This window comes from Entelurus aequoreus, linkage group LG15, assembly GCF_033978785.1.
Source record: "Entelurus aequoreus isolate RoL-2023_Sb linkage group LG15, RoL_Eaeq_v1.1, whole genome shotgun sequence".
Classification (NCBI taxonomy): Eukaryota; Metazoa; Chordata; class Actinopteri; order Syngnathiformes; family Syngnathidae; genus Entelurus; species Entelurus aequoreus.
This window is the reverse complement of record NC_084745.1, coordinates 46,146,734-46,160,837: the sequence shown is the minus strand read 5'-3', so window position 1 is coordinate 46,160,837 and position 14,104 is coordinate 46,146,734. Positions and strand designations below refer to the sequence as shown.

At 36.7% G+C, this 14,104-nt stretch overlaps 1 long non-coding RNA gene across 1 annotated transcript in view; it reads left to right on the top strand.

The window, feature by feature from the left end:
• Positions 1-3,165: 3,165 nt before the first annotated feature.
• Positions 3,166-14,104, top strand: part of LOC133630212 (uncharacterized) — a 58,843-nt gene continuing 47,904 nt past the window's right edge. The window contains exon 1 of the long non-coding RNA XR_009821209.1: positions 3,166-3,302. This is a non-coding gene — a long non-coding RNA (uncharacterized LOC133630212). The remainder of the gene's footprint in view (positions 3,303-14,104) is intronic.

Here is a 14,104-nt window from a genome sequence, read left to right as displayed (position 1 = left end):
TGACTAATTAAGAGCCAATATGTTACTAATGTGCATGTTAACCCTTGTGTAATGTTCATATTGTTGTTACTCAGCCAGCGTTTGTGGGTCTGATGGACCCGTTGCATTTTGTGGCTTTTAATACCTCACAATCAAACACTTTTATGTTAAAATACTGAACAGATGTTTACCTTATCCCAATAAACATCTGTTCAGTATTTCAACATAAAAGTGTTTGATTGTGAGGCATTAAAAGCCACAAAATGCAACAATTGTTTACCTTATCCCAATAAACATCTGTTCAGTATTTTAACACAAAAGTGTTTGATTGTGAGGCATTAAAAGCCACAAAATGCAATGGGTCCATCAGACCCACAAACGCTGGCTGAGTAACAACAAAATGAACGTTGCACGGAAAAATTTCTCTGCCAGTTTCTGCATCCCACAGGGATTTTTTTTTGTGTTTCTGCACCTGCGGTTCCCACACAAGGTTGCAACATTGTTTGTCAACACTGTCTGCTCTCATTTTCTCGCACATTTGACCCCCTGATGTTCTGTCTACCTACACTCTGTCCTCCTCCTGTCTAGGCTTGCTGTGTGTGTGAGTGTGTGTGTGTGTGTGTGTGTGTGTGTATGTGTGTGTGTGTGTGTATGTGTGTGTGTGTGTGTGTGTGTGTGTGTGTGTGGTACACGGAACATCAATTTCCACACTTCTATTAGCCCCGGACATCTTATATGTAATAGAAATGTGTAGGGGGGGGGTGGGGTGGGGGGGGGGGGGTGTTGGGGGTTTGTATGGTGTGTGGTCATTAAATATGTATTCTGATATATGTTCTTTACAGAAAATGAGCCAAAGTTAGTGAGTCTCAGTTTGAAAAATTAATTAATTGTATAATTTTTCTTTTTATAAAAAATGAAAACGGGTCCCACAGACCCGAACACCACACAAGGGTTAATAAGCAACTAATTAATGGTGAATATGTTACCCATACTAAAGTGTTACCAATAATTTATAAACGACTGCATTTTCTTTGACTTAACTTTCGCTTGTCCCACTAGACACAGCAATAATATTGTTTATAGATGTACAATAAAACTCCTCTTTGGAAGTTGCCATTTGTTATAACTTTAATGAACATATAAAATATAAATATCACAGATTGTAGCCAAAGGCTGATTTCCATCTGCATCTCCTTGCAAAGAAAGAAGCCCACTAATTCAGTGTTATCATGAGTTGTATTTTTCACACACTTATTTTTGCTGCATTTATCTGGCACAAGTGGAAAGCCGATCCATGAAACTGATGCCTTTATTTGACTGGTCCGTGGTGCAAAAAAAGGTTGGGGACCACTGCATTAATATATTAGAATATAAAAAATAAATCTAAATAAAAAAAAATCTAAATTTATACGACTGAATATATTACAAATGCTTCTATACACAGAGTCAATGAATACAGTAGAGTACTTTTCAGCATAAACACCCCACACTGCAAAAACTGAAATCTAAGTAAGATTGAGTATCTCAAATAAGGGTGATATTTGCTTATTTTCTGTCTGATAAGATACTTCTTCTCACTAAGCAGATTTTTTATTTTAGAGTGTTTTACTTGTTTTAAGTGTTTTGGTCCCAAATGATCTCAGTAAGATATTACAGCTTGTTGCTGAGATTTTATGACCTATATTGAGTAAAACATGCTTGAAACGAGAATATCAACTGTTGCAATGCTGTGTCATCAACACTCACAAGTATAAAACTGCTGTTTCAAAGTAAGAATTTCTTATTTCAAGCATGAAATAAAAAAAATCATGACTTTGACACAATTGTGTCTCATAATTAAAACAGATGACAGCCAAATGGACTTTGCTGTTTTATTTTCAATGAAACAATAGAACATAAGTACTCATATAGTAGTACAGTTGGCACAGTACAGCAAACTGACAGTTAATGTTTAAACATTTAACATGTGTCATTTCAAACAATTTTGAACAGAAATAGTTCATGCACATTCAGATAAATTCTTCAAAATTACAATAAAAAAAAATGTGGTCGGGGGCCGGGCTGTAAATATATATATATATATATATATATATATATATATATATATATATATATATATATATATATATATATATATATATATATATATATACATTTTCTACCACTTGTCCCTTTTGGGGTCGCGGGGGATGCTGGAGCCTATCTCAGCTGCCTTCGGGCGGAAGGCCGGGTACACCCTGGACAAGTCACCATCTCATCGCAGTATATAAATATATATATATATATATATATATATATATATATATATATATATATATATATATATATATATATATATATATATATATATATATATATATATCCATCCATCCATTTTCTACCGCTTGTCCCTTTTGGGGTCGCGGGGGGTACTGGAGCCTATCTCAGCTGCATTCGGGCGGAAGGCCGGGTACACCCTGGACAAGTCGCCATCTCATCGCAGTATATATATATGTGTATATATATATATATATATTCCTTGCACACTAATTGACTGAAAGAGCACGCACTTGGCGCGATGATGTCATGTTATCGATGGGAAAATGCAAGAAATGTATTGCCGAGCGCATATCATTATGTCAAGATCAGGGGCGCCGAAAAGGGGGGGGGGGGGTAAAGGAGACGGATTCTAGGGGCCCATGATGGAGGGGGGCCCAGAGAGGCCCCTAATGATGATGAAATTATAATACAGGGGGCCCTGTAAAGATTCTTTTCATGGGGCCCAAAATCCCTAGCGGCGCCCTTGGTCAAGATAATGGCACTAGCATTTACATAATTTAAGAATATTTTTCAACATATTGAGCAAAAAGGTCTCATATTTGTTTTTTCTATCAAGAAAAGTGCACTTGTTATTAGTGAGAATGTACTTATTTTAAGGTATTTTTAGGTTCATTGAGGTTAGTTAATTTTACTTGTTTTGGAAAGTCTTGACAAGCCAAATTTTCTTGTTCTATTGGCAGATAATTTTGCTTAGTTCAAGTAAAATACCCCTAACATTTGCATTTTTTTTCTTGTTTTTGAACACTGACTTTTTGCAGTGCCTTTAGAATGTAAAAATTACGACTTTCATCGGGCACGCGAACGCAGCATTATTGTGCGTTGATAGTGATGCGCGCATTGTCCAAACAGGTCACGTGACGAGCCAAGTAGCGGAAGTGGCGTGGTCTCCTCTTTCCCGGTGTTGTGTTGATTTGACAAAAATGTACCCCAACAATTAGACGTTGGGGTTAATGTAAAAGAACGAGACAACATTACTGCTCGACCCGAACAGCTTAAAGTCAAAGGTAAATGTGCTGCGGTTTTACAGTTACGTCGAGTGTAAAAGTCGAAGTGTCCAAAAATGCAGCCTGGAGGAGCGCTGACCTCCTCAGACGCTTCGCCGCTAACGTCAACAAAGCCATGCTATGCAAACATTTGTGACTATCTCGTTGAGAATTGAAATATGTGTACACATATGACAGTCGAGTTTAGTTTAGTTTGAGTTCCATTTGCTAGCGAAGAAAGCCGGTGTTCTGTCAAAATGCACTACCCATAAAAATGTGCTGCCCGACGCTACTGAGCATGCGCTTTAACGCTGAAGATTTTTCTCGAACAAAATAACCATAACAATTAAGGTAAAAATTTTGATATATTGCGGTTATTTTAAGCATTTTTTATTTATTACAAACCAAAACAAAAAAAGTGAAAACCGTGATTAACCTAAACTGCATGGCTGCGTTGTTTGTCCACACTGGTTGGTTGAAGTGTACAAACCCCGTTTCCATATGAGTTGGGAAATTGTGTTAGATGTAAATATAAACGGAGTACAATAATTTGCAAATCCTTTTCAACCCATATTCAATTGAATGCACTACAAAGACAAGATATTTGATGTTCAAACTCATAAACTTAATTTTTTTTTTGCAAATAATAATTAACTTAGAATTTCATGGCTGCACCACGTGCCAAAGTAGTTGGGAAAGGGCATGTTCACCACTGTGTTACATGGCCTTTCCTTTTAACAACACTCAGTAAACGTTTGGGAACTGAGGAGACACATTTTTTAAGCTTCTCAGGTGGAATTCTTTTCCATTCTTGCTTGATGTACAGCTTAAGTAGTTCAACAGTCCGGGGGTCTCTGTTTTGGTATTTTAGGCTTCATAATGCGCCACACATTTTCAATGGGAGACAGGTCTGGACAACATGCAGGCCAGTCTAGTACCCGCACTCTTTTACTATGAAGCCACGTTGATGTAACACGTGGCTTGGCATTGTCTTGCTGAAATAAGCAGGGGCATCCATGATAACGTTGCTTGGATGGCAACATATGTTGCTCCAAAACCTGTATGTACCTTTCAGTATTAATGGCGCCTTCACAGATGTGTAAGTTACCCATGTTTTGGGCACTAATACACCCCCATACCATCACAGATGCTGGCTTTTCAACTTTGCGCCTATAACAATCCGGATGGTTCTTTTCCTCTTTGGTCCGGAGGACACGACGTCCACAGTTTCCAAAAACAATTTGAAATGTGGACTCGTCAGACCACAGAACACTTTTCCACTTTGTATCAGTCCATCTTAGATGAGCTCAGGCCCAGCGAAGCCGACGGCGTTTCTGGGTGTTGTTGATAAACGGTTTTCGCCTTGCATAGGAGAGTTTTAACTTGCACTTACAGATGTAGCGACCAACTGTAGTTACTGACAAGTGGTTTCTGAAGTGTTCCTGAGCCCATGTGGTGATATCCTTTACACACTGATGTCGCTTGTTGATGCAGTACAGCCTGAGGGATCGAAGGTCACGGGCTTAGCTGCTTACGTGCAGTGATTTCTCCAGATTCTCTGAACCCTTAGATGATATGACGGAGCGTAGATGGTGAAATCCCTAAATTCCTTGTAATAGCTGGTTGAGAAAGGTTTTTCTTAAACTGTTCAACAATTTGCTCACGCATTTGTTGACAAAATGGTGACCCTCGCCCCATCCTTGTTTGTGAATGACTGAGCATTTCATGGAATATACTTTTATACCCAATCATGGCACCCACCTGTTCCCAATTTGCCTGTTCACCTGTGGGATGTTCCAAATAAGTGTTTGATGAGCATTCCTCAACTTTATCAGTATTTATTGCCACCTTTCCCAACTTCTTTGTCACGTGTTGCTGGCATCAAATTCTAAAGTTAATGATTATTTGCAAAAAAAAAAAGTTTGTCAGTTTGAACATCAAATATGTTGTCTTTGTAGCATATTCAACTGAATATGGGTTGAAAATGATTTGCAAATCATTGTATTCCATTTATATTTACATCTAACACAATTTCCCAACTCATATGGAAACGGGGTTTGTATTTCGAACATGTATACAGTATCAATATGATACATCACACATTTTACACATTTTCTTTAAAACATGTCCAAAAAGGAGTGGGAAGAAGCAAGGTCTACCTGTTTTTGACTTCATAGCAATTAAATGGGTTATACTTGTATAGCGCTTTTCTACCTTCAAGGTACTCAAAGCGCTTTGACACTATTTCCACATTCACCCATTCACACACACATTCACACACTGATGGCGGGAGTTGCCATGTAAGGCCCTAACCACGACCCATCAGGAGCAAGGGTGAAGTGTCTTGCTCAAGGACTCAACGGACCTGACGAGGTTGGTAGAATGTGGGGATTTGAACCAGGAACCCTCAGGTTGCTGGCACAGCCACTCTTCCAGCCGCGCCACGTTACTAACATATATTACCTTTTTCTCAATTTGTACACAATTACATTGATCGGTTCTTCTCATAAGTAGTTAAATCCGTTATGATTCACTTAATGAGATGGACAATATTTCATTTTCAATAAATTCAGGATATTTATCATAATGCTTCTTTGTACTTTCCCAACACTTGTAGTTTGAACAGCCTCTTAAATTGGATCCTATTAGTACCTTGTTTGATTTCTTCACTTCAAACCAAAAGAGCAGATTTGTAATTTTTTAAGCGAACGCACACAGAAAGACAGCTAATATATGTTAGTTTCATAACACTGGTTGCCGTATTTAAACGGGATAGTTATTTTGCACACTCAGTATGGTTATACACAATGTAGAATACAACTAGTTTGTTTCTTCATATGACCATAACCGCACACACATATTTTTATGCACTGTACACTGGCGTTGAGTGTTTTATTGTTTTAATTTTTTTTTAACAAGCTATAGTTTAGTGATATTTGTGTTTGGTCATAATTGTCTAAATAAATAGTAAGGCAAAGCAAGTTTATTTATAGAGCACAATTCGTATACAAGGCAATTCAAAGTGCTCAGTAGACCTTCATGATAAAATTTTACATTTTAGTGATGGAACAGAAAATAGTTACAATGTTATTGAATATAACATTTAAAATGTGATTTCTCTAAGTTATGCTCTCCAAATTGCCAGCAGTTCATCTATACACATTTGTGTGTGTAAATAGTGTAACACTGAATTATAGCAGTTCTCATTTCATTCTTAATGTTAAGATTTGAGCGTCAAATATGTGTTTGTTCCATTTCCATTATTTCTTGTGAAAAAAAGGAAAAAAATGTAATACAAGTGCGTAGTTTAATTTTACACTTCGCTCAAAGCTACACTCGACTGAATGCACGTTCAGAAATTGACTGAAAACATTTCTGAGTGTTTAATTAGAGTCTTAGTCTGAATTGATTCAGAAATAATGTGATGCACCATATTCAGATTTATTTACATGCATTTGTACATGCTGAATTATGCAGTGTTGATTTATTAAATTGTACAGTAAATTAGGGCTGCAACAACTAATCGATTAAATCGATTAAAATCGATTATTAAAATAGTTGACGATTAATTTAGTCATCGATTCGTTGGATCTATGCTATGCGCATGCGCAGAGGTTTTATTTAAAAAAAAAAAATTAAAAACATTTTATTTTTATTTTATTTTTATTTTTTAAAAATAAACCTTTATTTATAAACTGCAACATTTACAAACAGCTGAGAAACAATAATCAAAATAAGTATGGTGCCAGTATGCTTTTTTCAATAAAATACTGGATAGGATAGAAATGTAGTTTGTCTCTTTTATCCGATTATTAATCGATTAATGGAAGTAATAATCGACAGATTAATCAATTATCAAATTAATCGTTAGTTGCAGCCCTACAGTAAATGTAATAACCTTAATAGAAGTGTTATCAAGACAACTTCAAGGATGCGTTATCTTTGATGCTTTATATTTTAGTTGATAAAAAGTACTTTACTTTTAGTCGAGTAAAATGTTGAGGAATTTAGTTGACTGAAACTAGACTAAAACTAAATCAATTTAGATGACTAAAATATGAATAAAACTAAAATAAATTTTCGTCAAAAGACTATAACTAAAACCAAATTAAAAACTGCTGTCAAAATTAACACAGCAAAGCTCACTATAAACAAACATGTTGTCAGGCGTTTGGGACTTCTTCACTCTTTCAAACACAGTGTGAAGTGATTATCGTCGCTAAAAACACAGCTGACTTGAAGCAGCGTTTGCAGGCGAGTCATCCTGAGAAGTAAACAAAAGTGACAATTTTCACAATAATTTTTGATTAATTTTACATGTTATGTAGATTCCTAGTGCTTTATGCATAGGATGTATTACTTCATACAGTAGTTGCACTGTGTTATATTATTCATACAACAATCTTATTCAACTTCAGAAAAAAATATTTGAATGTTTTTAATTTCAGTTAACATACTATAACAGATAAATATTGACTTATTGATACATTCATTCAGAATTGTATTAAGATTAGAGGCACTCGATAAATATCGCAGACAGCAGATATACAGTACAAGCCAAAAGTTTGGACACACCCTCTCTTCATTCAATGCGTTTTCTTTATTTTCATGACTCTTTACATTGTAGATTGTCGCTGAAGGCATCAAAACTATGAATTAACACATGTGGAGTTATGTACTTAACATTAAAAGGTGAAATAACTGAAAAAATGTTTTATATTCTAGTTTGCTTTGCACACTCTTGGCATTCTCTCGATGAGCTTCAAGCACACCTGTGAAGTGAAAACCATTCAGGTTGTCATGATCCGTGGTCCGGATCATGTTTTTGTTATGTTCTGTTAGTTTTGGACTCCCTTAGTTCCTGTTTTTGTGCACCCTTGTTTGTTACCATGGTTACTTATTATTTCCACCTGGCTCTGATTAGTGTTCGCCCGCTCACCTGCTTCGCGAGCACTAATCAGAGGCATTATTTAAGCTTGCCTTTGCCAGTCAGTTGGCCTGGCATCATTATTCGCTTCATGTCTGGTTTCAAGTTCATGCTAAGTGTTTGCTTCATGCTCTCGTCACGTAAGTTTGCTTGTCTTCTAGTCCATGCTAAGTGGTAGCTTAGTTTCAAGTGCGATCAGCACATTATTCCACTTGCTTGTTTTCTGTTTTTTGGTACTTCACGTTATTTTGTAGAATAAATCATGTTTTTACCTGCATGCTTTGTCCGGAATAGTCCGTCTGTTTTCCTGGGAGAACGACCCCGCAGTAAGCTGCGGAAACCACGTTGTGACACAGGTGACTACCTCTTGAAGCGCAACAAGAGAATGCCAAGAGTGTGCAAAAAAGTAATCAGAGCAAAGGGTGGCTATTTTGAATATAAAACATGTTTTCAGTTATTTCACCTTTTTTTGTTAAGTACATATCTCCACATGTGTTCATTCATAGCTTTGATGCCTTCAGTGACAATCTACAATGTAAATAGTCATGAAAATAAAGAAAACGCATTGAATGAGAAGGTGTGTCCAAACTTTTGGCTTATACCGTATATCCGAATTGTAAAAAAAATAGCTTTGATAACCGATTAAAAACAAACAAAAAAACGCTTCAATGAGGCAAGGTTGCCTGTACTATGCTGTAGATGAGTTAAGATGAGAAAATCAAGCGCTCCTTTGTGAGAATAATCTTTTTACTAAGCATCTGTCGCTGATGAGATGGGAATTATCTGGGAGTGATTGCTTCTACTCCAACAGAAATTAGGCTGAGCTAAAAAGTCTTCAGTGAATTCTTTAAACATCCTGATCAGACAGACTACGGCAGTTTTTTGAGTCAACAGTAAAGTCAATTTACAACAAGCTGTAAAAGCCTCCCCTTAACACTGCCCACACACATGTCATGTTCGCTTCCCTCCGAGGAGAATACGCGACTATTTGCCTTCAGTTAGTGACATTCTTATGGCCAAACGCAGCGAGGCCCACTTTTCTTCTTGAAAGAAAAGCAAGGCGGGAGTGAGAAACTTGTGTACACACTACGAGTGTGACCGCTAATCATGTGTCCCAAGGGGGCCGCCAGATGTGAGCCACCCAGTCACACAAAGCAGATCTGTTTGGAGAGATAATGGCCGGGTGGTTGCATCATCACTGGCTTGAATGGTAGCTCTTCACATCCAAAGTTAAAAAAAAAACAACAACTTTTCTTTTAGGCAGTTTGTCTTTTCCGTTTTCCGAAGCAGATCTTTCTTTTTTTTATCCCAGCCCTGTCGGCACCACCTCTCCCTCCCTTTTGAGGCCTTCCTCTTGAGTTCCCTACAAGGCACCCTTTCCTCCTCAACTACCACCCCCTGGATATTGTATTTTGTGTATAAAATAATCTTATCAAATATTAAAACAGTACTTGATAAAGGTAAACACTGATTTTGTGATAAATGGTATTATGATTAGGGATGGGAAGAACCGGTTCCCAGTGTATCAATTCTTTGGAATCGCTTGCCATTCGCCTAGCGCACAGGTGTCAAACTCAAGGCCCGGGGGCCAGATGTGGCCCCCCACTTCATTTTATTTGGCCCTCGAAAGCCTGTAAATAATATCTATCAATAAAGTACTGTAACTTTTCTTACTAAATGTATTCTATCTTTCTATTTTGAGAGAAAAAAAATCTATGTACTCCATGTAATCGCAAATTATGTTAACTTAAACATTGTCTAATTATGCAAAAATATATTAAACATTCAAACCATTTTTTAAATAGAAATAAACACTAATAACAATTATTTCAAAGCGAGTTTTCCATCAAATTAGGCAATTTTAAAGTAGCAATAGATTTCATGGTAAAATTGTGAAATTTACTGTGTTTTTTACAGCATTTTTCTGTAAATGAAAAAAACAGTACTTTTTTACTGTAATAAACTGTGGTGCCGTTTTGGCATTTACAGTAATACACCGAAAAATCTACAGTTTTAGATTTGCGATTAAAAAAACAAAACAAACAAACTGGCAGCTCAGGTGCCAAAATTTTACTATAAAATTGCTGGTTTTTTTATTCACAGTAAAAAAAAAAGAAGTACGTTTTACAGTAAAATTCTGGCGATTGAGCTGCCATTTTTTTTTACCATAAAAACAGCAGTAACATTTTTCCTTTTACAGTAATATACACAACATTTTGAGGTGAAATTGTTGCAACTTCCCATATTTTTTTTACATTTTAGTTTTTAATAAATCTAATAATAAAATGCATAAAAAAATGGTGTAATAAAAATTAATAGAAGCGGCCCTCTGAACCCAAACATAACTGCGATGTGACCCTCAGTGAAAACGACTTTGACACCCCTGGTTTAGCGGTTCTCTTATTGGTTGTTCCGGGTGGGGATGACGTCAGCAGCATGGCGTATTCTCGGGCAGAAAAAGCTCACCAAAGTTTGCCGATATTTTACTAAAAAAGACCGCAACAGCGCTACTTTTAATTATTCTAAGGTTGCTATTTCATCAAGAGGAGGATATACTGAAACATTTTAACATGCAGCATGCAATAAAGGTTGCGTTTTTTACCGCACAGATCTCATCCCAGGCAGCAGCAGTCATCATAATACCAGGGCGTCTAGTGAGGGGCATTTTGTACTCCCTCGTCCCAGGAAGAATGCTTTGCGGAAATCTTTTATTTATAGATCTGTATCGCTCTGGAATAACCTGCCTCGAATTCTCACCGGCATTGAAAGTGAACAGGTTTTTAAAAGGAAAGTAATATTTTTTCTGAGTCTTTAAATTAGTTTGCTTGTTGATGATTTTGTTTGGTTTTGTATTGTGTAGTTATATTTATATGGTAATTATTATTCTGTGACTGTAAATTGTTTGCTTGTTTTGTTATTGATGCTTTTATTTTTTTCTGTATTGTGTAGTTATAATTATATGCTTTTACTTATAATTGTATTGAGTTTGTGGCCCCCAGGAAGACTAGTGGGTTGTTGTGGCAACCAGCTAATGGGGATCCTTAATAAAAATCAAATCAAATCTGATGTAAATACAACTGGTATTAATACCGCCTATAATGTTAGCACTGTTACCTGGTAAATTAAAATGAATGCCTTCGCATTCAGATGAGCATGAGGAGACATATTTCTGCTCCAGTTCACGTTAGCGCTAGCTTTGACCGCGGCAGGGTTGAGTAACCACTCGGCCAGGAACGACGAATGTCAGCGGGGAGTGACTGAGTTCGTGGTCAAAAGCTTGCAACAATTTGCCATATAGATGCTCCTTCGGTAGGTGAATGTTCAATTGTAGTCAGAGAAAAGTTGCATGTTTTCTTCCAACCACATTTTCTCTCCGTCATTATATTACACAGGTGGAACTCATAACAGTAGAATATTGTGTAAAAGTCCAGTCATGTCAGGAATTCAACTTCAAATATGAAACTAGTATGTGATATAAATTAATTACCTGCAAAGTGAGATATTTCAAGCCTTTCTTTAATATAATTTTGATGATCTTGGCTTGCAGTTAAAAAAAACACAAATTTTCTGAGATTTTTAATTGAAGGTTTTCATAAGCTGTAAGCAATAAACATCAACATTATATCAAAATAAATCTCATGTTGCATGTTATGAGCCTATGTCATTATATTAGTTTCACCTTGTAAATCTGAACACACCTTTGCACGGTATATTTTCTTGGTAGATGACAAAGATTCCTAAAAGTTAAATTTTTTTAATGAAATGTTACTTTCTTATGTAATTATCACATGTTTTATTTTGTTAAATTCAACAGATAAAAAAAAAAAAATCTATTTTAAAAAGTTTTTTTTTGTTGTGCTATGTGCCTTTTAAGATCTCACTGTAGGCTTTGTAAGGTCATGTTAGCTCTAAACCAGTGGTTCTTAACCTTGTTGGAGGTACCGAACCCCACCAGTTTCATATGCGCATTCACCGAACCCTTCTTTAGTGAAAAATAAAAAGTTTTTTCTTAATTTAATGATGTTATATTAAATAAATACTAATAAAGATATATTTTACAAACAGAAAGTTACAGGAATGTACACATGATCCCATGTCTACATCTCATTGTGCAACATGTGAATGTTTTAGTGGGACCTAAATGCGATATCTGAAAGGGGTACAAATTATTTCCAAAGCAGGACCCCCACCCAGACATACAACACTAGTACACAGCTCATGAAAAACACAATTTTTTGTTATTGTCATTGTAAGTGGGCCAAAACACTTATATTAGAAAATAATCTCATGGAAATGACTGCTGTCATTTGATTATAATAATAAAACATGTAACTTGTTATTTAGTCAGGTTTGGGACTGGTGTGCTGCTGGTGTGGCCACAGTGCATGTGCACGTTTGACGTTGCTTACATGTGCTCCACTGAATGCTCAAGGAGTTTTTGCGTTTGCTCAAGCATATGGAAAATTAGAGGGAACATTGTTTGGGGGTATCATTAATACGGCGATAGAGAGAAGTTTTTATTTACACAATGAGTCGGGTGTGTCTTGACCTCCGCGGCGGAGGCTCCGTCGAACCCCTGAGGCCGACTCACCGAACCTCTAGGGTTCGATCGAACCCAGGTTAAGAACCAGTGCTCTAAACTAAACACAATTGATGCTAATACAGCCAGTTGTTATCTTTTTTTCCCAAATAATAATCGATAAGAGAACCGATAAAGAACCGAATCGTTAAGCGGAATCGAAAGTGGAATCGAAAAGGGAAAAATCTTATCAATTCCCATCCCTAAATATGATGTCCCTTTTTAATGACAAATTACCACGGGACCTTTTTTTTTTTCGAGCCCATTATGAGAATCTCATCGTCTCCCTTTTACCTACAAAAATAACTGCAGAAGATGGCGCTCAACAGTTCCTAAAGCTCTTAACGTACAGGGGTAAATGTGATAGAACATAAAATAATATTTAAGATAGACAACACTTTCCAAGCCTAAAATATACAAAGAGAATGTTTCCAACTTGTCAATGAATCTAAGGCATAAAATGAATAAAACATCAAAACTACTTGTTTTCGATTTTGGTTGAAAGTTTGTACTTTCTGAGGTTACGGTTACCAGTATTAGGAGTACCGCCCTTCCAAAATAACGGCGGTATATGCGTTTTACTAATAACAAGGAACTTAGTTAATTACATTTCATTACGTTACGCCATCGCGATACGTTTGCTGTAACGTGGCCCGCCATTTTTGACGTAGTTGTACGTCAGCAAGTCAACGTCAGAAGCACAGCAAGTTCAATCCAGTGAACACATTGAACATAGCTGCGGTCACTCCCTGAAAACTGCTGCTGCTGAGCGACCAAACACAGCTGAGCTAATGCTGCTCTCAGCTTTCCCTGGCGTCACACGTCACTTGGCAACAAGCACCGCCTTTTAAAGGCACACACACACGTCACTCAAGTTTTTTTTTTCTTAAACGCCTAAATTACCTTTCATAGTAAATATTTACATTCATTAAAGAGTAATTAAATTAGTAATTCAATTAAATTTTTGGGAAAGTAACAGGTCACTAGAATTAATTACTTTCTAAAAGTAATTTGCCTGACACTGAAGGTTATAAGTAGGGATGTCCGATAATATTGGCAGTCCGAAATTATCGGCCGATAAATGCGGAAATTATCGGTATCGGTTTCAAAAAGTACAATTTATGACTTTTTAAAACGCCGCTGTGTACACGGACGTAGGGAGAAGTATAGAGCGCCAATAAACCTTAAAGGCACTTCCTTTGCGTGCTGGCCCAGTCACTTAATATCTACAGCTTTATGCAACAGCCATACAGGTCACACTGAGGGTGACCGTATAAACAACTTTAACACTGTTACAAATATGCGCCACACTGTGAA